General features: G+C 38.3%; 1 protein-coding gene across 2 annotated transcripts in view; it reads left to right on the top strand.

The window, feature by feature from the left end:
• Positions 1-7,527: 7,527 nt before the first annotated feature.
• Positions 7,528-26,987, top strand: part of RNF180 (ring finger protein 180) — a 230,378-nt gene continuing 210,918 nt past the window's right edge. For both annotated transcript variants that reach the window (XM_081285322.1, XM_081285321.1), the window contains exon 1: positions 7,528-7,684. The gene's annotated coding sequence lies outside the window, so the exon portion shown is untranslated. The remainder of the gene's footprint in view (positions 7,685-26,987) is intronic.

The following is a 26,987-nucleotide window of genomic DNA, read 5'->3' as shown; positions in this document are numbered from 1 at the left end:
ATCCTTGTCCTTTGGTGGTGTTTGATTTCTAGTCCTGGGCCTTGTGGGGATCACATCATTGTAATTTCTTTATTTCTCTTCTTGGGCTGCTGAATACTTTGACAAAAGGCTTAAAAACTACATATGAATTTCTGTCATTGTTTAAACCTCTCTGATGTTTAGTAATCCTTTATGTAGAGCTCCATTGACTGGGAATTTTATTCTGATAACAGAACCCAATATTACTTTGGGGAGCTATACCTTTTTCACTTTCAACTTATATGATCTGAGTACACATACACATACACAGTTTTATAGATGAGCAAGCAATCCTCAACTGGGCAACTTACCAGTTCTCCTTCCAGGGCAGTGGGTATATGATTCAAGTCTGAGATTCAGTTCCAGAACTTTACTTGGCAATATTGAGAAAGAGGCATTCTTTCTTCACTGGGTTTGCTAGACTGGTTTCATTTAAGCCTGTGGCTAATTGGCCAATTTGGCCATCACATTGATTCATTCTATCTAAAATAGAAGCTGACATTGAGAAAAATAAGGTCAAAGGTAAAAAAAAAATGTACTTCTAATAGCATCATTTAAGCAGCTAGATCCAAACATTCCTGAAACTATCATAGATTTACTCCTATAAATTAATAGATATTTTCTTTGGGTTTCTGTCATTACTAAAGTCGGTCCTAAGTAATACACTGCTCTAAAGGGTTTTCTCAAAGGTTGTCATTACTACAAACAGTAATAACTGATATTTACTGAGTGCTTACCATATACCAGATATAATTTTCAGCACTTTCTTAGATAAAATCATTAACACCTCCCAATAACTCTATTATTCCCACTATCATTTTCTATTTACAGATGAAGAAATTGAGGCACAGAGAGATTAAGTAACTTGCTCTAAGGATATACACTTATAAGTGGTAGAGCTGGGATTCAAGTCAAGGCACTCTGGCCTAAGGACCCATGTCTGTATTGCTATGTGTTGCTTCATGAGTGAGCAATTCCAGTGGCCTTTCCTCATTCTCCTTAGCCTCTTAGATACATTAGACACTATACACTTGTTCTTCAAACTCACAGAAAGTTTTTGCTTTCCAATCATTCTAACAGGAAATGCTTTTAGCTTTTCTTCTGCCCTATCTTCGAAATCTAGAATTTTCCTAAGGACTCCCTACTCTTCCCATGATACTCCACAATTTCAGATGATACTTCCATGCAAATGATACTGAAGGAAACAAAAATATTTATCCCCAAAACAAAAAATATTGTTGAGGTGAAGACAAACATAATACAGTGGAACTCATAGGCTCTCCAAAATCAGGACAAAAGTTCATAAAGACAGAAGACCTTTCTACCTCCTAACCCCCTAAGAAAAGGATGCAGATTATTTTTTAACATTTTTTTTAGTTGTAGATGTCATAGTATCTTTGTTTTATTTAGATATTATTAGTGGTGCTGAGGATCGAATCCACTGCCTCACGCATGCGAAAAAAGCATTCAACCACTGAGCTACAACTCCAGCCCTAGATTGTCCTTTACAATGCCTATTTATCTTCTCAGAGATGGCAGCATCAGAGGAATCTGCCAGCAGACTTTATTCCCATAGATTTACCTCCCCATACTTTTGCCACCTTTAAAATTTGGGACTTCTTTTGTTTGTCTTGTCATTTCTCTAAAATATATTGTTTTTTGTTGAATACAGACTCCTGATGCAGGAGGATCATAAGTTTGAGGCCAGCTTGGGCAATTTAGCAAGATCCTGTATCAAAATAAAAAAAGAAAAATGTTTGGATAGAGCTCAGAGGTACAACAATCTTGGGTTCAATCTCCAGTATCACAAAACAGCAACAAAGAAAACCAACACTTTAGCCAATGCCTTCAATTTATTTTCTCCTGTGTGATGTGCACTGCACCAATTAATGAACTTGCTTATTTTTTCTCTTATTAATCTATCTTTTGTTGCCAGAATCTGTCCCAATTACAAACTTATGAGGGTTGAGGGAAAATTATATTATATTCACATCAATACTATTAAATCAAACTTTTTATTTTGAATTGCCCACTTTCTCCTCCAAATCACCTAAATGTTCTGTTGAGGCCTCAAATGGCAGAAATTATACCATAAAATAGTATTTATAGAAATGTTATTTAATTCAGTTTGGCTTTAATGAAGCCAGAGGTTATAAAACCCAACCATCAAGTAATAATATAGGTAACCCAGTCTCATATTTATGGCTCCTGCATCTGTGAATTCAACCATATGAGGGCCCACAATGTTATGGTTTGACAATGAAATGTCCCTCCAAAGCTCCTGTGTTAATGCAGGAATATTCAGAGTCTAAATGATTGGATTATGAGAGCTGTAATCTAATCAGCCCAATCTAGTTTGAATGTGCTAACTTGGTAGTGGTAGGCAGATGGAACATGGCTAGAGGAGGTGGATCACTTGTGGCATGTACTGGAAGAGTGCATCTTCCCTGTGACCCTTTCCCACTTCACTCTCTCCACTTCCTGACCTGCCATGAGCTGAATAGCTTTTCTTCACTGGGCCTTTCTTCCATGATATGCTACCTCATCTTGGGCTCAGACCAATAGAGTCAGCCATCTATGGCTTGAGATCTTTGAAACAATGAGCCCCAAAATAAACTTTTCCTCCTCTTAGTAGTTCTTGTCAGATGTTTTGTTCACAGTGATGCAAAAGCTGACTAAAATATACATCAAGAAATTCTGATGCAATTATACCAGAAGATATTTGAAGAAAAATTGTAATGAACAAAAACAGTCTTTTTCTTGTCATTATTCCCTAAATAATGAAGCCAGATTTAAAATTAGGTAGTCAGTGTAGTTAGGTAAATCGGGTCTAATATCGAGTAAGATTTAAAATGGAGGCCATGCAGGCCATGCTGAGAATGAATTCCAGGAAACTCTTGAAATATTAATGAAGTCTCCAGAAAAGCCCTAGGCCCAAAGTCCATCCCAAAGAAATGTTAATGAACAGCCTCAGAAGATTTAAAGATAGCCCATCCCAAAGAAGTGTTAATAAAGTCCTTCCTGCCCATATTACTTCTTTGGCCCACCTGTGTCCCAGCCCTTCAGGCCTTCCCACCTACATTCCATCACCAAAAACTATAAAAAGGAGAGACAACCGCACTTCCACGGATTCCATGTCTTGGGTCCCCTTCTTCCTCTGGGAGAAGTCTTTTCTGCTGTCCTTTAAAAAACTTCTAATTTCTACTCTGACCTAGCCTCGGTGTGCTTCTCTGGTGTTATTCTTCAACTTTGGGGAAGCGAGGACTCGTCACAGGTCAACAGTGGTAACAATAACACAGAACAAATAACTAATAACAACAACAAATAACAACAATTCACATTGCATTTATACTACATTAGGCACTATAAATAATCTAGAAATGATTTTAAAGTATGTAGGATGATATATGCAGACACAACACAATTTTATAAAGGGATTTGATAGACACCACAGATTTTGGTGTCTGAGGAGGGTCCTGGAACTAATCCCTCCTGGATATGGATGACAGCTATATAAAGGTTATATTGTCATGGATGCTTTGCAATGACTAAGACTTTTAGATAGCCATTACATCCAGTGAGATGAGAGATAATGTTAGTAAATATTTAGGTAACAATTTCCTAATAGGTAAACAAAAATATATTTATTTTGCGTATTATCATAAAGTTGAGTTTTTGTCTGCCTTTAATAAAAAGTGAAATATTTCCCTTGAAATATTGAAAATTGGGCTCTTCATTTGTGATTTTGTTAAGATGTTTATTGAAAATAAAACAAAACAAAACCAAAACCTATTTCTGCATGTCAGGTTGTAAACTGACAGGAAAAGCTGCTTGAGTTCACTAGGTAAGTGTCAATAACTCCTCTCCCGGACTATGGTTCTCAAATTTGCCCATTCACTGGAATTCCCTTGTAATAGGGGACTCCTTAAAACTGGAAAACTTAAAAAAAGACCTAACCACTATCCTAATTAATTTTGTTTGTTTAACTTGTTCTTTTAAGTTATTTCTCTGTCCCAGCTTCCTATAGGCAATCAGCTCATGCTAAGAATGGAAGCTGAAAGGAAGCTGCTCCCCAACATAGAACTTGTAAAACCAGATTTGCAAACCCCACAGGGCCTGAGTAGTCAGCAGATGCATATGCTCTTGGCTCCCCACTTTCATTCTTCTCCTATAGAATCTTGAAGCTGTTGTCTGTACAGGCAAGATAAATTTCCAGGCTAGCTGTCTTCTTTGTTTTGGCCAAATCAAGAGTAAATTCATTGGTATTTTCACAAGCACTCCATGTAATTCCTGTATGTTTCCAAAATTGAAATCCAAGGTTGAAAATAATTGTTCAGAGGGTCCAATTTCTAGAGTTGCTAGATAAATTGAGCACAAATTTAAATTTAAATTTTTAATGAACAATTATTTTTTAGTGTAATTATGTTTACACTTATATGATGTTCATGTTTTATTGTTTTATTTATTTATTTTGTTTTTAACACCATCCCAGTGCTGGTGTTACTGGAATCAAATGCCCACAATGTCTACCTCTCAACCAAGAATTTTGGAGTCAGTTGGTGGAAGGAATCAGGCTTTAGTCAAATCCAACCCTGAAGAAGAAAGAGAGGTTTGCTCCCAAATCTCTATCTTAAGAGAAATTTCAGAGAGCAAAGGGCTTTTATATGGAGGGGGCAGGGGCAGTGAATAGGAAGGCTAATATCTGGGTAGGGTCTTTGTCATCCAGGTGAGTATCTTTGTTCCTTTTTAGTTGGAATATCACAATGGGCTTCTTTTCAACAAACAGGATTAAGAAGGGGAAAAAGGAAAAAGGAAGGGGAGGAGTGAGCAAAGAGCAGTTTCAAATGAGCATCTGTTACATTGGGAATAGAACCAGGGCTTGCACATGCTAGGTAAACTTTGTACCACTAAGCCATATCCCTAGTCCCCCAAATTCAATTTTAACTGGACATCCACGTTTTTAAATGCCAAACTTGTCATCTTATCATTTCTCTGACTATTCTGTGACTTCATAGCAAACAAGAGGTTAAATTATATCCCTTAATCAGAAAGCATCAAGACTTTTTGTCTTGCCTCCCTTCTTTTCAGTTCCTCTAAAGGTTTTGTTTGTTTGTTTGTTTGTTTTTTAAAGAGAGAGTGAGAGAGAATTTTTAATATTTATTTTTTTTTAGTTCTCGGCGGACACAACATCTTTGTTGGTATGTGGTGCTGAGGATCGAACCCGGGGCCACACGCATGTGAGGCGAGCGCGCTACCGCTTGAGCCACATCCCCAGCCCATCTTTCTTTCTTTTTTAAAGAAAGCACTGCCAGCTGGCTGATCTTTCCCTCAAGAAGCTGATAATATCCTCTCTTCTGTTTTCATGTGATTCCTCCAGTCACTGGAAAGTCAAGTCCCTTTGAGGCTTCAAATCTCTCTGACATCTCCTTCTGTCTCATCTTTCTTATACCAACTGGAAAGTGTTTTCTGTTTTTCAAGGCTCATGTGATTGAATTGGGCCTACCTAGGTAATCCTAGATAATCTTTTTATTTGAGTTCCTAACCTTGATTAAGTCAGCAAAGTCTCTTACTTCATGATGTAACATATTCATAGGTTCCAGAACCTTAGAGGTGGAAATTTTGGAGGAGTGTTCTGCTTGTCACAATTGTCTGGAGAGTAATTTGCACTACTTTCCTCCATTAGAACCATCTCCCACAATTTCTTTGTTATTGTAGAATGCATCCTCCAAGTGAGTTTCTGAGAAAGGATGCAGGAAAAGAATACCTAGAATTTTACATATTTGAAAAGGTCTTTTATTTAACTTTATACTTTGCAAATTTCAATTTTAGCCATTGAGTGGAAAACTTATGTGATATTGTCTTTCAATTCTGAGACTTTTTGCCCAGGGTTTCTTTGATACTTCTCTTTTTTTGTTTGCTTTATTAGCTGTTAGATATTCAAACTTGGCTTGCCTAATTGCCCCGAGTAGAATCTACAGGACAATATTGAATAGCAGTGCAAGAACTGACCCCCTGTATTATTCTCAGTTTTAGTTGGAAATGTTCATTCTTTCATGATTAAGTATGACATTAACTATGGGCCAAACATGGTGGCACAAGCCTGTAATCCCAGTGGCTGGGGAGGCTGAGATAGGAGAATCCCAAGTTCAAAGCCAGCCTCAGCAATGGTGAGGTGCTAAGCAACCTAGTAAGACCCTGTCTCTTATACAAAATAGAGCTGGGGATATGGCTCAGTGCTCAGTGGTGGAGCACCCCTGAGTTCAATCGGCATTACCAAAAAAAGTATGACGTTAACTATAGGTTTTCATAGATGTCTTTTATTAGGTACTAGGAGTTACTTTCTATGCCTAGTTTAAGTGTGTAGTGTGTGTGTGTGTGTGTGTGTGTGTGTGTGTGTTTTATATTATTAAAGTTGTTGTTTTTTGCCAAACGCTTTTCTTCATTTGTTGAGAGGATCATGTATTTTTTGTCCTTTAATGTATGAAAATGGAATATTACATTGATAAATTTTGTATGTTACACCAACCTTGCATTCCTAAAGTAAATCCCACTTGGTCGTGTTGCATAATCATTTTCTATGTTGATTGGATTTGGTTTGTTAGTATTTTGTTGAGGATTTTTGCATTATATTTATTAGGTATATTGACCTGAAGAAGTTTTTTGTGATGTCTCTGTTATCCTTTTCATTGTCCCTCCCCCCTCCCCGGGGTCAGGGTTCATCCCATACAGCCCTATTCTTGGGACAAGATTCCAAATAAGCCATCTCGGGCAAATGAAAATGTTTGTATCTATCTGAGAAAGAAAGCTATATAATTGTTTGGGGGTTCCCTTGTAGCTTCCTTCCCCATTCCTCAAGCCAACTAATAAAATGTGCTTTTCATATTCCACATCTCATTCATAGAGTTTTGAAGATCTTTTTTCATTGCTCTGAATCAAGTTTTATGACTCTCTGGCAAGTCAACATTTACTCCAAGCGTCACTCACTCCTTGAACAGGCACTTTTGACTCCAGCCACCAACTCACTTCACAATTGTGATTTGCCAGGAGTGGAGTCAGGTATCTTCAGTGCTTATTTTCGGTTATGCATGGGTGGAACCTTTCGCACAGGAAGGTAAGCTGCGAATGTAGTGATATTAGAAGGGAAAACTGAACCCATATAAAGGTGCCACCTTTGGAAGCCTTAGGCATGGGGATGGGTGGCTGGGACGCCGGCCCAGCAGGGAATGGTCCCAGCAGGTGGGCCTGGAACTATGGTAAGGGCTGGTTGAGGACACCAGAGACAGCGCAGACTTTCCTTGTTCCGGCCAGTGGGTGAGGAGAGGGGAAACTTTCCCACGGTTCCGCTTGGCCCAGCGCGGCCCGCGCCTCTCCTGGGTCCACGCAGGGTCAGGGCCTGGCGCCGCCCACGCGGGCCTCGGGTGGGAACCCGCAGAGGCGGAGTGAGCCGGGCAAGCAGCGCAGAGGCACTGAGTCCGAGGCCGCGGGATCGGGGTTGCCGGCACAGCCAGAGCGCTTTCCGCGGGGTTTGGCTCCTGTCGCTTCCCGTCTCCCCGAACCGGCATCGCCGCCGCTGGAGCTGCAGCGGCCGCCACCAGGAGTCCTCAACGCCGGGCTGCGGGCGAACCGGAGGGGGCGCGGAGCCGGCGGCTCCGGGAAGCGGGCGCAGGTAAGGGCCGGAGTCTGGGAGCGGAGCGGGGCGGGGCGCGGCGACAGCACCTCCGGAGGGATTCGGCCTCGGCTCGACCAGGCGGCTCGGGCCCCCGGGCTGGCCCAGGTGAGGACACGCCGAGGGACTGGGCTGGGACTCGGCGCTGCTGGCCCGGCCTCGCGCCCCGGCCTCAAGTGACGCGGCGCGGTTTAACTTTCGCACCTGAGGCGTCGCAGGCGGCCTCCGGGCGTGCCCCGCCGGCAGGGTAGAATTACGTGGGGTCTGAAACCCGAGCCCTGGCGGCGGGGCGCCGGGGGCGTGGTGAGGAGGCCGTGGCGGGTAGGGTTGCTGGGAGCTGGGTCTGCGCCGCACGCTCTTCAGGTCCGAGGTGAGGAGCGTCCTGCTTAAAGTCAGAGCTCCTGGGGACAGCCGGCGTACACCCCCTTCCAGGTCCGGTGCCCTCTGCTCAGATCCACTTTCTTTTGTCTGGTCCATTTCAGTATTGGTGTTTCAGCTGCTTTTGTTTCAGCCTTGGGTCCTGAGTGTACAGACTTTCTGCTAGGCAGCGGTCATAAGGAAGCTCTGAAATGCATCTGGACGGAGGTGGGAAGAGGGGGTCCTTTGGGGGATAATGCAGTCATTAGCACTAACGTGTAAATATAACCATATTCTTTCCTAGATACTACTCAGTATTTTCTTAGCATCTAATAGTTTTAAGCGTATTCATGAGAGCGTTTATTCGTTAACTTCAAAGGAGCATTATGGAGGCAGGTTACTTATTAGCCCATTTTATAGACCAGACAGCTGAGAGGCACCCAGGTAGAAAAGTGATTGTATCAAAACTAAGGAGGAAGCTGTGATTAGCCCTTGTCTGACAGAGTTGTCCTTGGTGGTCCAGTCTCTCTGTCAGCCTCAAGCAAAATTTAGCACTCAAAAAGTGTCAGTCAGGTACCCATTCTATTTGAATTTACTCATTAATTATTAAAATCCTTCCTTATAAAATAGAGTTGAATGTTTTCAGACTCCTGAGAAAAATCAGAATAATTTTCAGTTATTGAATAGGATCACTAGAGTTGAAATAAGGAGTAAAACTTCTTCCTTTCTTTTGTTAAATCTTTTTTTTTTTTTCCTGTGTAAATATAGTGCTACTGGAAGCTCAAAGATTCTTGGTGGTGATCATAGCACAGATTCTAAGTGTTCATAAATAAGTAGACTAGAAGAGATGAGCTGCTAGGTATCTGTGAATATAGCAAATTGACTTTGGTCATAAAGAATTGAGCATGTAGGAGAACAGTCATTTTAGTGAAAATTAAATTGTACAGTAATTGCATGTGTATTACACTGTTGTGCTTTTTTAATCTCCCCAGAGATATCAGCAATTTACTGGTTTCCCTAGGGTTTGCATTTAAGTAGTTTTGCCATGGATCTTTTATAGCCCCATTTTTTTCTTTCTCTCTTACACTTTTATGTATTTGGCTTTTCAAAGTGAAGGGTTTTATTCTTCTAAAATTAAAAAAGAATAAAGTTTTCTTTCTTTATAAAAATACAGTTAACTAGAGACACTAAAAATCTTAGTGTTTTGAAGACAGACCCCAGCCTCTTTAATAAGTAGCTCTCATACATCAAACAGGAATTCTTCCAGCCAAGTATGCAGTGAATTAATAATCATTTTAATAGACCTCTGTAGGATTTTATGACACACCTTCCTGAATAATAATAATAATAATACTTTGTACATATACATGCCTTTTTATCAAGGAGCTAAAAATGATCACTTAAATTTCGATAACTACCCTAGCACAAATTTTAGGGGACACTATGCCTAGACTTCATTGTTGCCTCATGGAATAGACAGTTACTTTCCCTAATATATCACCTCTACTCAGCCATCTAAAAACGAATGATAACCTATCCTTTCCTTCATACGGATATTTGGAGAATAAATGAAGTAATGTCTAGAAAATAGTTCGAACTTCATGGAAGAAAGTTGCTTTGTGTCTTCAAAGTGTGACCATATAGTCATGCTTTACTTCCCTAAATGTGATTTATGTTTTTAAACAGATGGCCTTTCTGGGGACTGTGGCTGTGGTTCAGTGATAGAGCACTTGCCTAGCATGTGTGAAGCACTGGGTTCCATTCTCAGCACTACATATAAATAGATAAATAGAATATTGTGTCCATCTGTAACTAAAAAATAAATAAATAAAAATAAAAAATAGATGGTTATTCCAAGTAGTCACCATAGGAAGCCAAAAACCTACTCCAATAGTGCTACTGTCAGTCATAATTATTATTATTTTTTTTTTACGATTCAGTTTATTATTTATAGATTTTATCATTCATTTATTATTTTTTTCTGCTGAAACACTTCTATTTACTTCAATAAGAAGCCACCTTAAATTGAAAAGGAAAAAATGGCATGAAAATTAAAGAGGAAAAATATGGGTAAATGCAAACATGTGTTGATGGCTTTCTCCCTAACCCCCTTAAACAACACAACGACGAGAGGAGGCTGGCTGTATAGAATAAGAACAATTTTGATTGAAAGTAGAGTTTTCTAAAAATATATATTAAAAAGCACAACCATAGAAAGAACAGAAATAGAATTAGGAATTGGAGCCAAATCAACCTCTAGACTGTATAATAACTTGCAGTTTTCAGGTTGATTGTTCAGTCGTGACATCGGTGTCCGGTCAAGGTGCAGACTGATTTGACCCCACTTCTCTCACTAAGACAGTACCTCACCTGATCATTTTAACCCACCCTATTTCCAGGCAAAAGAAACTAGTGTCTTTCAGGACAAGTTAGAATGCATACACTTCTGTCAGCTATCTATAGATACATGGTGAGGGCCAGGAGGATATTTTGTTAAGTTCCATCTGACTAAAGAGATGTGGGGTGGCTTTGGGGAGGAAAAGGAAATGCTAAAAAAATAGTTTCTTTAAAATAACAGTATTGATAGTTATGGTTTATTATCAACACACTAACTCATCTCAGTTCTCAAAACCACCCTACCCTTTAGATGCTATCAACCCCATTTTAAAGATCTGCCTGTGTAGCAGCTTATAAATGGGCACTGGAATTTGTTTCCCAGTATCTCTGATTGATTCTACCTCCTATCCTTTCTCTACTTCATTCTCTTGCATTTTATATAACACTCTCAAATATACCTACTTTCTAATGCTTGATATGTCTTGATCTTTCGATACCAAGAGAAAAATCAATGTATGAAATAGGACAATAATCAGTGTTTTGCCTCTTCTAGGTTTTTCACTTTGTGTCTTTTCTACATCTAGGTACCGTATATCATTTTCTTTTCTTTTTTTTTTTTTGTTGGTCGTTCAAAACATTACATAGTTCTTAATATATCATATTTCACAGTTTGATTCAAGTGGGTTATGAACTCCCATTTTTACTCCGTATACAGATTGCTGTATCACATCAGTTACACTTCCATTGATTTACATATTGCCATTCTAGTGTCTGATGTATTCTGCTGTCTATCCTATTCTCTACTATCCCCCTTCCCCTCCCCTCCCCTCCCGTCCCCTTTTCTCTCTCTACCCCCTCTACTGTAAATCATTTCTTCCACTTGTATTATTCTTCTCTTACCCCTCCTTTCCTCTTAAATGTAATTTTGTATAACCCTGAGGATCACCTTCCATTTCCATACGATTTCCCTTCTCACTCCCTTTCCCTCCCACCTCTCATCCCTGTTTAATGTTAATCTTCTTCTCAAGCTCTTCGTCCCTACCCTGTCCTTTGTTACTCCCCTTATATCAAAGAAGTCATTTGGCATTTGTTTTTTAAGGATTGGCTAGCTTCACTTAGCATAATCTGCTCTAATGCCATCCATTTCCCTCCAAATTCTATGATTTTGTCATTTTTTAAAGCAGAGTAATACTCCATTGTGTATAAATACCACATTTTTTTTATCCATTCATCAATTGAAGGGCATCTAGGTTGGTTCCACAATCTTGCTATCGTGAATTGTGCTGCTATGAACATCGATGTAGCAGTGTCCCTGTAGCATGCTCTTATTAGGTCTTTAGGGAATAGACCGAGAAGGGGAATAGCTGGGTCAAATGGTGGTTCCATTCCCAGCTTTCCAAGAAATCTCCATACTGCTTTCCAAACTGGCTGCACCAATTTGCAGTCCCACCAACAATGAACAAGTGTACCCTTTTCCCCGCATCCTCTCCAGCACTTGTTGTTGTTTGACTTCAGAATGGCTGCCAATCTTACTGGAGTGAGATGGTATCTTAGGGTGGTTTTGATTTGCATTTCTCTGACTGCTAGCGATGGTGAGCATTTTTTCATGTACTTATTGATTGATTGTATGTCCTCCTCTGAGAAGTGTCTGTTCAGATCCTTGGCCCATTTGTTGATTGAGTTATTTGTTATCTTATTGTCTAATTTTTTGAGTTCTTTGTATACTCTGGATATTAGGGCTCCCCTGAAGTGTGTGGAGTAAAGATTTGTTCCCAGGATGTAGGCTCCCTGTTTATCTCTCTTATTGTTTCTTTTGCTGAGAAAAAACTTTTTAGTTTGAGTAAGTCCCATTTGTTGATTCTAGTTGTTAACTCTTGCGCTATGGGTGTCCTATTGAGGAATTTGGAGCCCGACCCCACAGTATGTAGATCATAGCCAACTTTTTCTTCAAACAGACGCCGTGTCTCTGATTTAATATCAAGCTCCTTGATCCATTTTGAGTTAACTCTTGTGCATGGCGAGAGAAAGGGATTCAGTTTCATTTTGATGCAAATAGATTTCCAGTTTTCCCAGCACCATTTGTTGAAGATGCTATCCTTCCTCCATTGCATGCTTTTAGCCCCTTTATCAAATATAAGATAGTTGTAGTTTTGTGGAGTGGTTACTGTGTCCTCTATTCTGTACCATTGGTCCACCCGCCTGTTTTGGTACCAGTACCATGCTGTTTTTGTTACTATTGCTCTGTAGTATAGTTTGAAGTCTGATATCGCTATACCGCCTGATTCACACTTCCTGCTTAGCATTGTTTTTGCTATTCTGGGTCTTTTATTATTCCATATGAATTTCATGATTGTTTTATCTATTTCTACAAGAAATGCTGTTGGGATTTTGATTGGCATAGCATTGAACTTATAGAGAACTTTTAGTAATATCGCCATTTTGATGATGTTAGTTCTGCCTATCCATGAACAGGGTATATTTTTCCATCTTCTGAGGTCTTCTTCTATATCTCTCTTTAGGGTTCTGTAGTTTTCATTGTATAAGTCTTTCACCTCTTTTGTTAGGTTGATTCCCAAGTATTTTATTTTTTGGGGGGATATTGTGAATGGAGTAGTTGTCCTCATTTCCATTTCAGAGGATTTGTTGTTGATATACAGGAATGCATTTGATTTATGCGTGTTGATTTTATATCCTGCCACTTTGCTGAATTCATTTATTAGCTCTAATACTTTCTTTGTAGACCCTTTTGGGTCTGCTAGGTATAGAATCATGTCATCTGCAAATAGTGATAATTTAAGTTCTTCTTTTCCTATTTTTATGCCTTTAATTTCTTTCGTCTGTCTAATTGCTCTGGCCAGTGTTTCGAGGACTATGTTGAACAGAAGTGGTGAGAGAGGGCATCCCTGTCTTGTACCAGATCTTAGAGGGGATGCCTTCAATTTTTCTCCATTCAGAATGATGCTGGCCTGTGGCTTATCATAGATTGCTTTTACAATGTTGAGGTATGATCCTGTTATCCCTAATTTTTCTAGAGTTTTGAACATAAAGGGATGCTGTACTTTGTCGAATGCTTTTTCTGCATCTATCGAGATGATCATATGGTTCTTATTTTTAAGTCTATTGATGTGGTGAATAACATTTATTGATTTCCGTATATTGAACCAGCCTTGCATCCCAGGGATGAATCCTAATTGATCACGGTGTATAATTTTTTTGATATGTTTTTGTATTCGATTCGCCAGAATTTTATTGAGGATTTTTGTATCTAGGTTCATTAGAGATATTGGTCTGTAGTTTTCTTTCTTTGAAGTGTCTCTGTCTGGTTTAGGCATCAGGGTAATGTTGGCCTTGTAGAATATATTTGGAAGTTCTCCCTCTTTTTCTATTTCCTGAAATAGCTTGAAAAGTTTTGGTGTTAGTTCCTCTTTAAAGGTTTTGTAAAACTCTGCTGTATACCCATCCGGTCCTGGGCTTTTCTTAGTTGGTAGTCTTTTGATGGTTTCTTCTATTTCCTCTATTGTTATTGGTCTGTTTAGGTTGTCTATATCCTCCTGACTCAATCTGGGCAGATCATATGACTTAAGAAATTTATCTATGCCTTCACTATCTTCTATTTTATTGGAGTATAAGGATTCAAAATAATTTCTGATTATCTTCTGTATTTCTGAAGTGTCTGTTGTGATATTGCCTTTTTCATCCCGTATGCTAGTAATTTGGGTTCTCTCTCTTCTTCTCTTCGTTAGCATGGCTAAGGGTCTGTCGATTTTATTTATTTTTTCAAAGAACCAACTTTTAGTTTTGTCAATTTTTTCAATTGTTTCATTTGTTTCGATTTCATTAATTTCAGCTCTGATTTTAATTATTTCTTGCCTTCTACTTCTTTTGCTGTTGTTTTGCTCTTCTTTTTCTACGATTTTGAGATAAAGTATGAGATCATTTATTTGTTGGTTTTTTCTTTTTTTAAGGAATGAACTCCAAGCAATGAATTTTCCTCTTAGAACTGCTTTCAATGTGTCCCATAGATTCCAATATGTTGTGTCTGTGTTTTCATTTAACTCTAAGAAGTTTTTAATTTCCTCCTTGATGTCTTCTAAAACCCATTGATCATTCAGTAACCTATTGTTCATTCTCCAAGTGATGCATGATTTTTTCTTCCTTCTTTTATGGTTGATTTTCAGTTTCATTCCATTATGATCAGATAAGATGCATGGTATTATCTCTACTCCTTTATATTGTCAAGGAGTTGCCCTGTGACATAATATATGATCTATTTTTGAGAAGGATCCATGTGCTGCTGAGAAAAAAGTGTAACTGCTTGATGTTGGGTGGTATATTCTATATATGTCAATTAAGTCTAGGTTGTTAATTGTGTTATTGAGTTCTATAGTTTTCTTATTTAACTTTTGTTTGGAAGATCTGTCCAGTGGTGAGAGAGGTGTGTTGAAGTCTCCCATGATTATTGTATGGTGGTCTATTAGACTCTTGAACTTGAGAAGAGTTTGCTTGATGAACATAGCTGCACCATTGTTTGGGGCATATATATTTATGATTGTTATGTCTTGTTGGTGTATGGTTCCCTTGAGCAGTATGTAGTGTCCCTCTTTATCCCTTTTGATTAACTTTGACTTGAAATCTATTTTATTTGATATGAGTATGGACACTCCTGCTTGTTTCTGAAGTCCATATGAGTGGTATGATTTTTCCCAACCTTTCACCTTCAGTCTATGTATGTCTTTTCTTATCAAATGCGTCTCCTGTAGGCAACATATTGTTGGGTCTTGTTTCGTGATCCATTCAACTAGCCTGTCTCTCTTAATTGGTGAGTTTAAGCCATTAACATTTAGGGTTATTATTGAGATATGGTTTGTTCTTCCAGCCATATTTGTTTATTAATGTTACTAAACCTGATTTGTTTTCCTCTTTGATTACTTTCCCCCCTTTACTGTCCTACCTCCCACTGTTGATTTTCAATGTTATTTTCCATTTCCTCTTCCCGTAATGTTTTGCCAAGGATTTTTTGAAGAGATGGTTTTCTAGCTGCGAATTCTTTTAACTTTTGTTTATCGTGGAAGGTTTTAATTTCATCTTCCATCCTGAAGCTTAATTTCGCCGGATACACGATTCTTGGTTGGAACCCATTTTCTTTCAGTGTTTGAAATATATTATTCCAGGATCTTCTAGCTTTCAGAGTCTGTGTTGAGAGATCAGCTGTTATCCTGATTGGTTTACCCCTAAATGTAATCTGCTTCCTTTCTCTTGTAGCTTTTAAAATTCTCTCCTTATTCTGTATGTTAGACATCTTCATTATAATGTGTCTAGGTGTGGATCTCTTATGATTTTGCACATTCGGCGTCCTGTAAGCTTCTAGGATTTGGGATTCTGTTTCATTCTTCAGGTCTGGGAAGTTTTCTCGTATTATTTCATTGAATAGATTGTTTATTCCTTTGGTTTGGAGCTGTGTGCCTTCCTGTATCCCAATGACTCTTAAGTTTGGTCTTTTAATGTTATCCCATATTTCTTGGATGTTCTGCTCATGGTTTCTTAGCTGTCTATGTTCTTTTCAAGTTGAAATACTTTGTCTTCATTGTCTGATGTTCTATCTTCTAAGTGATCTACTCTGCTGGTAGTATTCTCAATTGAGTTTTTAAGTTGGTTTATTGCTTCCTGCATTTCTAGGATTTCTATTTGTTTGTTTTTTATTACCTCTATCTCCCTGTGAAATTGATCTTTTACTTCCTGGATTTGTTTATGTAGTTCCTTGTCAAAGTGATCTTTCATTGTCTGATTTTGCTGTCTCATGTCTTCCTTGAGACTCCAGATCATCTGAAGCATGTATATCCTGAACTCTTTATCTGACATTCCATCTGTTGCAGCTATTACCTCTTCTAAAGTTGAGTTGACCTGCATTGCTTGTGGTCCTTTCTTTCCTTGTCTTTTCATATTGCTCGCGTTTCTTTCTTTCTTTTCTGCTTGGTACCCCAGTGGGGGTACCTGACTGCCTCTCCAACGGGTCACTGGGCCTTTTCCGGACACGTGTGGCGGCTCTGCTCCACCCCCACTCCAACCAGTGTGACGTGACTGCCTCGGTGCTACTTGTCCACCACGCTGGCAGGCTACTGGGCCTGTCCTGCCAGTGGGTTGCAGGTCTGCCTACCTTGGAGGCTCAGACGGCGGCTCTGCACAGCCCCTACTCCAAATGGGGTGACTTAGCTACCGCACCGTCGTCAGGTCACTGGTTCTGTTCTAGGTGTGGGCGGCTACTCTCTTCGGCCCCAGCTGCAGTTGGGGTGTCGTGATACCACGCCGTCGGGTCACTTGGCCTGCTCTGGGCACAGGCGGCAGCTCCACTCTGCCCCCCTGGCCCCCACAGCACCCAGCAGGACCCGGACCGAGAAGCAGTCACCGCAGGTTCCCCAGCCCTGGGCCAAAGCAGCTTCAGGAGCCAGAACCCGGCCTCTCCGATCCCGGCCACGCTCCGCTAGGAGCAGGCTCCACAGAGCGACCCCCGCGGGTTCCCCAGCCCCAGGCCAAAGCAGCCCCGGGAGCCAGAGCCCGGTGCACGCTCCTCTGGGAGCAGGCTCAGAGACGCAGTCCCCGCGGGCTCCCCAGCCCCGGGCCAAAACTCTTCCGGGAGTCAGAGCCCAGCTGCCCTGAGCTCAGCGCCTGCTCCACTTGGAGCTGGCCTCAACACGCAGTCTCCGCGGGTTCCCCAGCCCTGCGCCAAAGCAGCCCGGGGAACCAGAATCCGGCCGCTCAAAGCCCGGTGCACGCCTTGCCAGGAGCGAGCCCCAAGGAGTATTCTCCACAGGTTCTCCAGCCCCAAGCTTGAGCGATCTGTCTGCGAGACGCAGGCAAGTACCAGCCTGAAATCACCTGTTCCGTAGCTGAATGAGCTGAGACCAGTAGAAAACAGGGATGGTTACATCAGCTCTCCAAGATGGCGGCTGCTGTCCTCCTCCGTGGTCCGACCGGTGTCGAGAGTCGAACTGGACCGCTTCTCTCCTCTGTCTCAAAGCCGGAGCTCAGCACTAAGCACGGCCATTGCACCACTGGCAGGATCCCCCAGAATCCGCATCGCTGCACTCCCGCTCCAGCAACTTGCCGCTTCCCAGCACGCGCCGAAGACTCCAGCTGCGGGGCGGTCCGCCGATCAGGCACTGTGACCCTCCGTGCGGAGAAATCGCCCGCGACCGAGCCCCCGCAGCCGAACCTCGCGCGATGGAAATCCATCCACTAGATTCTGGAGCACCTCAATTTCACTGGAAATTCCCAACAAGATAGCCTTCAGCTGTTTCACCTCGTCTTTCTCCCGCACAGTGACGCGGCGCACTGGGGTGATGCACTCCCTTCGCCGCCATCTTCCCCCTCTCCCGAGTCATAATTATTTTGAATATTTTAAAATTCAAATAAATTTACAAGCAACTTAAAAACATTACAATTACTTTTATAAGCACTTGTTTGTATTTTTTTTTAAATAAAAGAACTGTATAAGTTTGAGTTAAGCTTTTGCTAAGCTTGGCAGGGTGATTCTGCATGGTTGCCAAACTTAGTTCTATCGTTAAGAATTTATCACTATTAAGGATATTTAAAGGATTATCATGACAACTGTGAAGGCAATTTCAAAGAGTAGTTTAAAAATAGTTTATAATGATAACATTATTAAAATGCATTTGTAACCTTCCCAGAGAACTACTCTGAAAAGGACAATACTTACTTGTAGGCTGCAGTTCTATACCTATGTGTACATTTACAAGTTAAATATTTTGAAACTAATAATTTATATTCTAATCTATCAGTTATCATTTTTCATGGGGGGCAACAGGGATATTGAATCCAGCGATACTTTATCACTGAACTACCTCCCCAGGCTTTTTAAATTAAAAATAATTGTTTTTGAGACATGGTCTTGCTAAATTCTGAGTGTCTTGCTAACTTGCCAAGGCTGGCCTTAAACTTGCCATCCTCCTGTCTCAGCCTCTGAAGTCACTGGGACTACAGGCATGTACCACCAACACCTAGCTTCACATTTATTTTTTAAGAATTAAATATTTCACATATTTGTTACTTAGTTTACATTAAGTAAATCACCTATCACACTGGAACAGTATTAGGTTAGTAGTATGTTTTGTACAGAAGTTTGAACTTAACATAAATGCAAGTAAAATTTGGTTCCCTATTATATGTTTTGATAATACAGCAGGGATCTCATCAAAATATATAATTGTCATTTAAAACATCATTATTAACAAGCTCTGTGTGCAACAGATTTTATTGATCACATCACAGTAAAAAGAAAAAATTTCAATAAATATAGTTTATAAAGATCTAAATTATTTTTAATAATGATTCTAGAATCAGCATCTCATTCTATAAAACAGAATGAGTTTTTCTCTGGGCATGGCAGGAGAGTAGGTTTTTATAAGGGGAGAAGAAGGAAGCAGAAAAAATTTAAAAAGCCAATCAGAATACTTTTCTTGTAAGCATTAAAGTAGAGGGGACTTCCTTATCATGCCAGGTCAGGTTGATGGGACTCTTTTGTATTGATTGCTATACATCTCTGTTTTCAGGCAGAACTAGTCTGTTTGGGTTTTACCTGATTCTAGAAAATTTTCTTTGGATTATGTGGCACATAGCCTAAAAACATTCATTTTGGTTTGATCTATTGGGGTCTTGTATAGGAACTCAGTCCAAAACAGTGGTGCCTATAATTGTATTTATTACTATTTACCAGAGATATTAGTTTTCTTATTCATTTCTGTGCTTAAAAACCTTCACATGTGTTTTACATATATATATTGTTTTTGTCTATATATGGTGCTACAAAAAATACCCGAGGCTGAATAATTTATAAAGAATAGAAATTCATTTCTTGTAGTTCTGGAAATTGGGGAGTTCATGATCAAGGTGCCTGCAGGTTTAATGTCTGGTGAGAGTCCTGGTCTCTGCTTCCAAGATGAATATTGTATCCTCATAGGTAGAAGGGTAAAAAAAAGGGCCTAAACTAGTTACCTGCAGTCTTTTTAGAAAATACTAATCTTGTGAGGTCAGAACACTTGTGATTTAATCACTTCCTCCAAAGGCCTCACCTCTCAGTATCACCACAATTAAAATGATGTTTCTTCCATAGAATAGAAATGAGAGAAAGTGTGGTGGTAAACATTTTCTAGTTACATAAATGGTTTGCCTCCTAGGCACACCATCTCATTCCATTCATGAATTGTGATGGTGGTGGTGATGGTTCTTCTTCTTTCTCTCTCCTTCCTTCCTTCCTTCCTTCCTTCCTTCCTTCCTTCCTTCCTTCCTTCCTCCTCCTCCTCCTCCTCCTTCTCCCTCCTCCTCTCCCTCCTCCTCCTGCTTCTTCTTCTTCTTCAAAAACATTTTTTAGTTGTAGATGGACACAATCCTTTATTTATTTATGTTTATGTGGTGCTGAGGATTGAACCCAGTGCCTCACACATGCTAGGCAAGCACTCTACCACTGAACCACAACCCCAGCCCCAATTGTGCTTCTTCTTTGCTACCTTTGGAGGTAAAGTGAGGCTCAGGTTTTACATATAATGTCAATTTTTTTCTCAATCTAGAAATTTAATAATAAATTTTTAAAGTGTTGTCAAAAATTTTCCCCATTATAACAGTCCATAAAGTTGCCTATATCAAAATATTTTGTTTTGGACTAAGTATGCAATAAAGTATACAAAAAATAGAATCATATTAATCAAATGTACCCTTGCTTCTATAAATACTAGCCATATTAATTACCAAGATAACTTTCTTTCTTAGATTTTCTTAAAAAGCTAGCTGAGGAAAGTGGAGCTGTTGTTTTGTTTTTTGTTTTTGACAAAATTTCTCTGTAATAAGCAGAAATATTAGGGAATATTCTGTTAGTATTAGAACTACCCTCTGGTTTTATAATCCCTTTACTTGATTAGTTCACTAATAGACCATTAGCAAATATTTTACAAACAGCTTCAAAACATTCTTCATAAATTGCTGAAGAAAGCATGAGGCTTATTCTGAATGAGAATTGCCTGGCCTATTCAGAAACCTATGGGAAGGGACCAAAACTGACATGGATAACAATGTAAGGCAGTTTGGAATGGATAATATAGACATATGGGTCAACAATAGGGGTAAATTGGGGACTGTGCTTTTAATGGAAAACTAAGGTTTATCTTTTTAACCAAATTCTGCTCAAATTTTTGGTTTTGACTACTCTAAAATTCCATCTCACTCCAGGCAGCATGGCAGTTATCAAGAATACAAGCAGTAATAAGTGTTGGCAAAGATGTGGAGAAAAAGGTACACTCATACATTGCTGGTGGCACTGCAAATTGGCGCAACCACTCTGAAGAGCAATATGGAGATTCCTTTAAAAACTTGGAATGAAACCACCATTTGATCCAGCTATCCCACTCCTCAGTTTATACCCAGAGGACTTAAAATCAGCATACTGTAGTGACACAGCCACATCAATGTTTTTTAGTAGCTCAATACAAAATAGCTAAACTGTGGAACCAACCTAGATGCCCTTCAATAGGTGAATTGCTATAAAAACTGTGGTATATATACATAATGGAATATTACTCAGCAATAAAAGAGAATAAAATTATGGCATTTGCATGTAAGTGGATGGAGTTGGAGAATGTCATGCTAAGCTAAATAAAGCCAATCCCAAAAAACCAAAGGCCGAATGTTCTCTCTGTTAAGTGGATGCTGTTCCATAATGGGGGGCGGGAATGGAGGGACTTTGATTGGGCAAAGAAGAGAGAGGGGAGGGGAGGGAAGGGGACACAGGGGTAAGAAAGATGGTGGAATGGAATGAGATGGACTTCATTACCCTAGGTACATGTATGACTGCACATATGGTGGAATTCTACATCATATACTACCAGAGAAATGAAAAGCTGTGTTCCATTTGTGTACAATGAACTGAAATGCTATCTACTGTCATGTGTAACTAATTAGAACAAATTTAAAAAATGGAAAAAAATGGTTTTGAGATAGAATCTGTTGTTTCACATGCCATTTGTCTTCTGGGATATACATAAATTGTATATTAAATATTTATATAGCTGAACCTGCTGGACTTAGAACTCATGAAATTGTAGAGTCAGAAATAAAGCTTCCCCTGCTCAAGTCAAGAATTATACTCTTGCTAACCAGGCAACCATACTCTTTCCCATCTTAGCTTTTTGGTTTATTTATTTTCCTTCCTCAAAATACCCTTTTCTCTCTACTCTACGTGACTAATGCTACTTGAATCCTCTCTTATCTTTTACAACCTAGCTGGAAGTACCACTTTCTCCACAAAGCCTTCCCTGACTCCCTATTTCTTGCTTCTTGTTTTCAATTTACCCAATAGTTATATTTGTTATTTACTTTCTGTGATTTTCATTATTTAATTTATTTTCATTTTAAACTTTTTGTCCACACACATTTTCATACCCTGAAGAGCACAAACAAATCATGTCTCCTGCCATATATTTCTCCCTTGTACCATATAGAGCACCTAGAATAGTAGATATATCATGTATATGTATATATATATACACACACACACACAACACACACACACATATATATATCATAGAATAGTAGATATATCATATATATATATATATATATATATATATATATATATATATGATATATTTCAGCTTTGTATATATCAGCTCATAAGATTAGATCTACAGAAGAAATTTGGTACTTACATTATATCATGTATGAGGTTTAATTTGTACTTCATAATTATTTTAAACTGTTCAGATAAAAAAATAGATGGCTCAAGTGAGGTACTTGAGATGAGTTTAATTTAGAAAAATATATATGGATTAAAATAAACTGGCAATGGATGGTGAAGCACCCTAGGGCTAGAAATCAGGGGGACAATTTTATCTCTGGGCCTGAAGGGGCAAGAGATGGGGATCATTATTGAAACCCAGAAAAGGTAGCTCTGTGTAGAACATTGTCTGTCTAGAATTCTGGCCTGTGATCTCGAAGTTTTGCTTTCTTCTGATTTACTGCAGGTGTTTCCCACTGGCAAATCAAATTTGGAGCCAGAAGGCAAATATGTTAGTCAGCTTTTCATGACTGTGATCAAAATACCTGCAAAAATAATTTAGAGGAGGAAAAGTTTATTTTCTTTCATGGTTGGCCAAGTCCATTGCTCCAGGCCCATGATGAGGCAACACATCATGACAGAAGGGCTTGGTAGAGGGAATCTGTTCTGGATATGGCAGCTAGGAATCAGGGACAGGAGGTGCTTTGAAGATATACCTTTCCAGGACATGCTTCTAGTAACCTACCTCCGCTAGCTACACTCCCCGTGCCTACAGTTAGCATTTAGTCCATTCAAACTAAAACAGACTGATTAGGTAAAAGCTCTCACAATCCAATCATCTCACCTCCTCAGTCATTCCTTCATTAACACAAGAGCTTTGATGGTGGTATAGGGAAGAGACATCACATATCCAAACCATAGGGACCTCTATTACTGCATTCCAAAAATCAGTCTCCTGGAAATTAGAGCAAGGTAGATGAGCTGGACAGTATATCCAGCTGGGAAAAAAAAAAGAATATTCAGCACCATTATCACATCATCCAGAGTGCGTGTTGATTATAGTGTGCAAACTTTTTGTGTTGTCTTTATTTTGTAAAAGATAAGCCTGTTTTTTTTTCCTAGTGTAATTCCATTATCAATATCCAAGAACACTTTATTTTATGATTGATCATATGAACTGCCACTACTATCCCCTATTTTTTGTGACATTAGCTTGTATAGTATTATTAAATGTTTTCTGAGAGTTTTTTTTCCACCTATGTCTTGTACTGTGTATAGAGAGGCTACATAAAACTTAGAATGAACCACATTAGCAAACTATCCCTTTGGTATTCCAACTACATGATTTGTCTGAATCAGAGTTGCTTACTTTTTGTGCCATTTTTAGTCTTAGTATATGCGCTGTCTAAATGCAGAATTCTAACTCAAACAAGTTTAGGAAAAATCCTGAGCATCTGTACTTTCTTTTAAAAACTTTCAGTTGTTCCAATGAACAAGGAGAACTCCTTGCATGGGTAGTTATTTTGACGCAAGTGTTGTGGTGGCAACCCCTTTCCCCTCACTATATCTGTTATTTTTTAGCATTTCAGAATTAAATGGAAATCTAAGGCTGCTTTATTACTCTTGAAAGCAAAATAAATGTTTTATATTTTTCACATTGACAAATGCCTTAGTTTGACAACAAATGTTGGAGAACATTGAATTATCTTCTTCAGAGTCACAAAGGGATATAAAATGTAGTTTCTATTATATTTCCAATAGGATAAAATTTAAGTTTTTTTTAAAATATAGACTATTTCAAATGTATGTAGAGAATGATATACTAAACACTCATATCTACACTTAGCTTTAAAATCATTAACATCTTACAATTTATTCTGACTTTTTAAGAGAAAAATGCAGATCAGGTGTAAGTCCCCTTAAGTCCCTTTTTCCCATGAATGTTTTTATGGTTTTACTACATATGCATGTATCACTGAACAAAATGTAACATTGTTTCACATGCTTTAAAATGTCTATAACTATACAATATTCAATCTTTAGGTGTATTTCAGCATCTTATTTTTAATCTGCCCAAAATAATTTTGAGTATTTTCTAGATATTCATGGCTTTAATTTATTAAGTTTTGTTGCTATATTTATTATTTTATGAATGAACAAAAATAACTTATCAAATCTATTGATACACACTTTCATTGTTTCCATTTTTTTTTGCTATTACTACAAAGTGTTGCCAAAATGAACATTCCTATATGATATATTGTTTCTTTATATACCTGTAAACCTAGAAGTAGAACTGCAAATCCCTTACCAAATCTGTACAAATTGTTTTATAAAATGGTCATACTTAGTTATAACTTTCTAGTATCATGGGTGTGAAGTGGTATGTTTTAATTTTAATATTATTGATTTCTGGAAAGTTCAACACCTTTAATGTGATTGCTGGCCATCTGGGTTTCCTCTTTGAGGAACCGCATTTTCATATCCTTTCTACTATTGAAAAATTTATGTTGTAGGATTAATTGTACATACTAACCATTTGCCCATATGTACACATTTCTTTCAGTTTTTGGGTGATCTATTAATTCTGTCTCTTCTTATACTGAAATTAAAAATATTCTCAATATTTCAGTTTATCAATCATTATACTCCATTTTTTGGAACAGTTTTCTGACCCTGCATGTAGTCACACTCTTGGTCTTCCTTAGGTTTGCAGTTTTCTACCTTTCAAAACTTCTTTCTAGATAAAGTAGAGCATACATGAGTAAGTAAAGAAATTAAAATGCCACCTAGTTTCTCTTGGGAATACATAAAATTATTAATTTTAAAAAATGTATATGAATCTCTCAGTCACCAATTTTTAAAAAAAGTCTCCCAGTTCAAAACTGGCATTCAACTAGTAGCCTCCAATATAGTCTTTTCTCATTTTTCATTAAATTCTTGTGTAGATGTAGAATAAAATGAAAATTCACCATTATATAATATATTTTATAAATAATATAAAATATGTTTGTGCATATTTATGTATAAAATATATATTTATGTAATGCTTCATCTTTTAGAAGATGTGTCTTTTTAACATATACATAAATATATGCATAAATATATACATATATGTATATAGGACTTTACTTAATGAGAAGACAGAAGAAACAACTAGTACAGATGAGATGTTTTAGTATATAAGCCAATTTTTCTCCTTAGAGTAACCATCTAATAGTATTCACTGAGTTTCAGGGAGATCTATGCTAAAGGACTCTTTAGAGTAGTTATCTGCAGAAGCAGTTGCTGGCAAGTAGAAGTTTACAAAAACACACAATAAATGACAGTATATTGTGTAGGTCTTGATATGGATTTCAAAAGAAAAGATGAAAAGTACAGAAAAGCAAAACAAAGTTTAAAAATGAAAAAGACCACCAACATTAATATGATAAGATAGCAATGTATGCAGTTTTATGAACTCTGTGAATTTATTGGACACTTTTATTTTTAGGATGGCTAAAGGAGAGTACATCTGATATCATATGAAAGCTGATCAAGACTGAATATAGAATCATGAAGTTTCACCTTGGAACTGGTTGCTGCTTCCATGTTCTCCTTTTCTTGTTGTGGCCAGCTAGGGGCAGATCATGGACAGCTGCCTGGTCAGCAGTGGACAGAGAAGCCCCTTAAGAGAGCAGGGAATAATGATCTATTTTATATTTTCAAGGTTTATACCTTCAGTATAGAGAATAAAATGCTTCAAGTTTTCATAAAGAAAAACCTTGATGACTAGACCCACAATTTCTATTGTTGAGATCTCATATTTGCTTACTGTTTATAATGTGTATAAAACAAAAATTTTATAATAGAAATTCTCCTACATTTTACCTTTTGAAAGAGCTGGCAAGGAAGTATTTGTCCTCAAAAAAGGTCCCATACTACACTTACAGTACAGATGAGTTCATCTCCAAAATTACAAAATCCATGAGGAAATGATTGAATGTGATGGACACAACTGAGAGGAAATTTATATCCTTAGAAAATTTATGTGAACTCACAGCCTTATAAGTTGTATCCATTTACATGTCTTTAGCAAACCATCCCATATTCAAACCCCCTGATCAGACATTTCAAACCTTAATATATCCAAAAACTAAACTCTTGGATCTACCTCTTCTGTTCTACCCACAGCTTTCTCTGTATCAGTCAACATCCATCCCATCCTTACAGTTGGTTCATGACAAAAAACATTATGCCCTTTTTGACTTCTCTTAGTTAGACTCCACATCCTATTGATCTGGAAATTCTGTTGATATACCTTTTATATATATCCAGTATTGATAGATATTTACTACCTTCCCTGCTGTCACCCTGTTCAAAGGCTTGTCTTGGTTGTATTTCTGTAGCAATGTTTTTCCATCATAGTTGAGTGTGTCTGATAAAATAGTTAGTAGTTTTCATTACCATTTAAATTCAGCATTTTATTTAAAACAAAATCTAGTAATCCATTTTGAAAGTGTTACCATATTCCATTTCCCTTTGTAATTTTAAGTAATAATGAGTACCATTAAGGTTTTACTAGGGAGGGGGCAGAATCTTATAAAAGCACATTGTGAACTATGACAAGCATTTTGATTAAGCCAGACTCATATGACAATACAAATCATAATTTAATCTCTGAATTGGATGTTTTCCTTATGTGATTCAGCTTGATATACAGTTTAGCTCATAGGTGAATTTAAATGAAATGTAGAATGTGGTTTACACCTGATATGCTTGAGATTCCTTTCAGTGCCCAAAGAAAGAATAGTAGCTCTAGTTACCTCTGATTCAATTCAGCAACATATATAGTCACATACAATACATCTGTAGTATTCCAGGGATCATAAAGACTTTTTTTAATGGTACTGGGGATTGAACTCATGGGCACTTGACACCAAGTCACATCCCCAACCCTACTTTGTATTATATTTAGAGACAGGGTCTCACTGAGTTGCTTAGCACCTTGCTGTTGTTGAGGCTGGCTTTGAACTTGTGATCCTCCTGTCTCAGCCTCTTGAGCTGCTG

This window comes from Spermophilus citellus (assembly GCF_964194105.1).
Source record: "Spermophilus citellus genome assembly, chromosome: 1".
Classification (NCBI taxonomy): domain Eukaryota; kingdom Metazoa; phylum Chordata; class Mammalia; order Rodentia; family Sciuridae; genus Spermophilus; species Spermophilus citellus.
The sequence above is the reverse complement of the archived record's forward strand: the minus strand, read 5'-3'. Positions and strand labels throughout refer to the sequence as shown.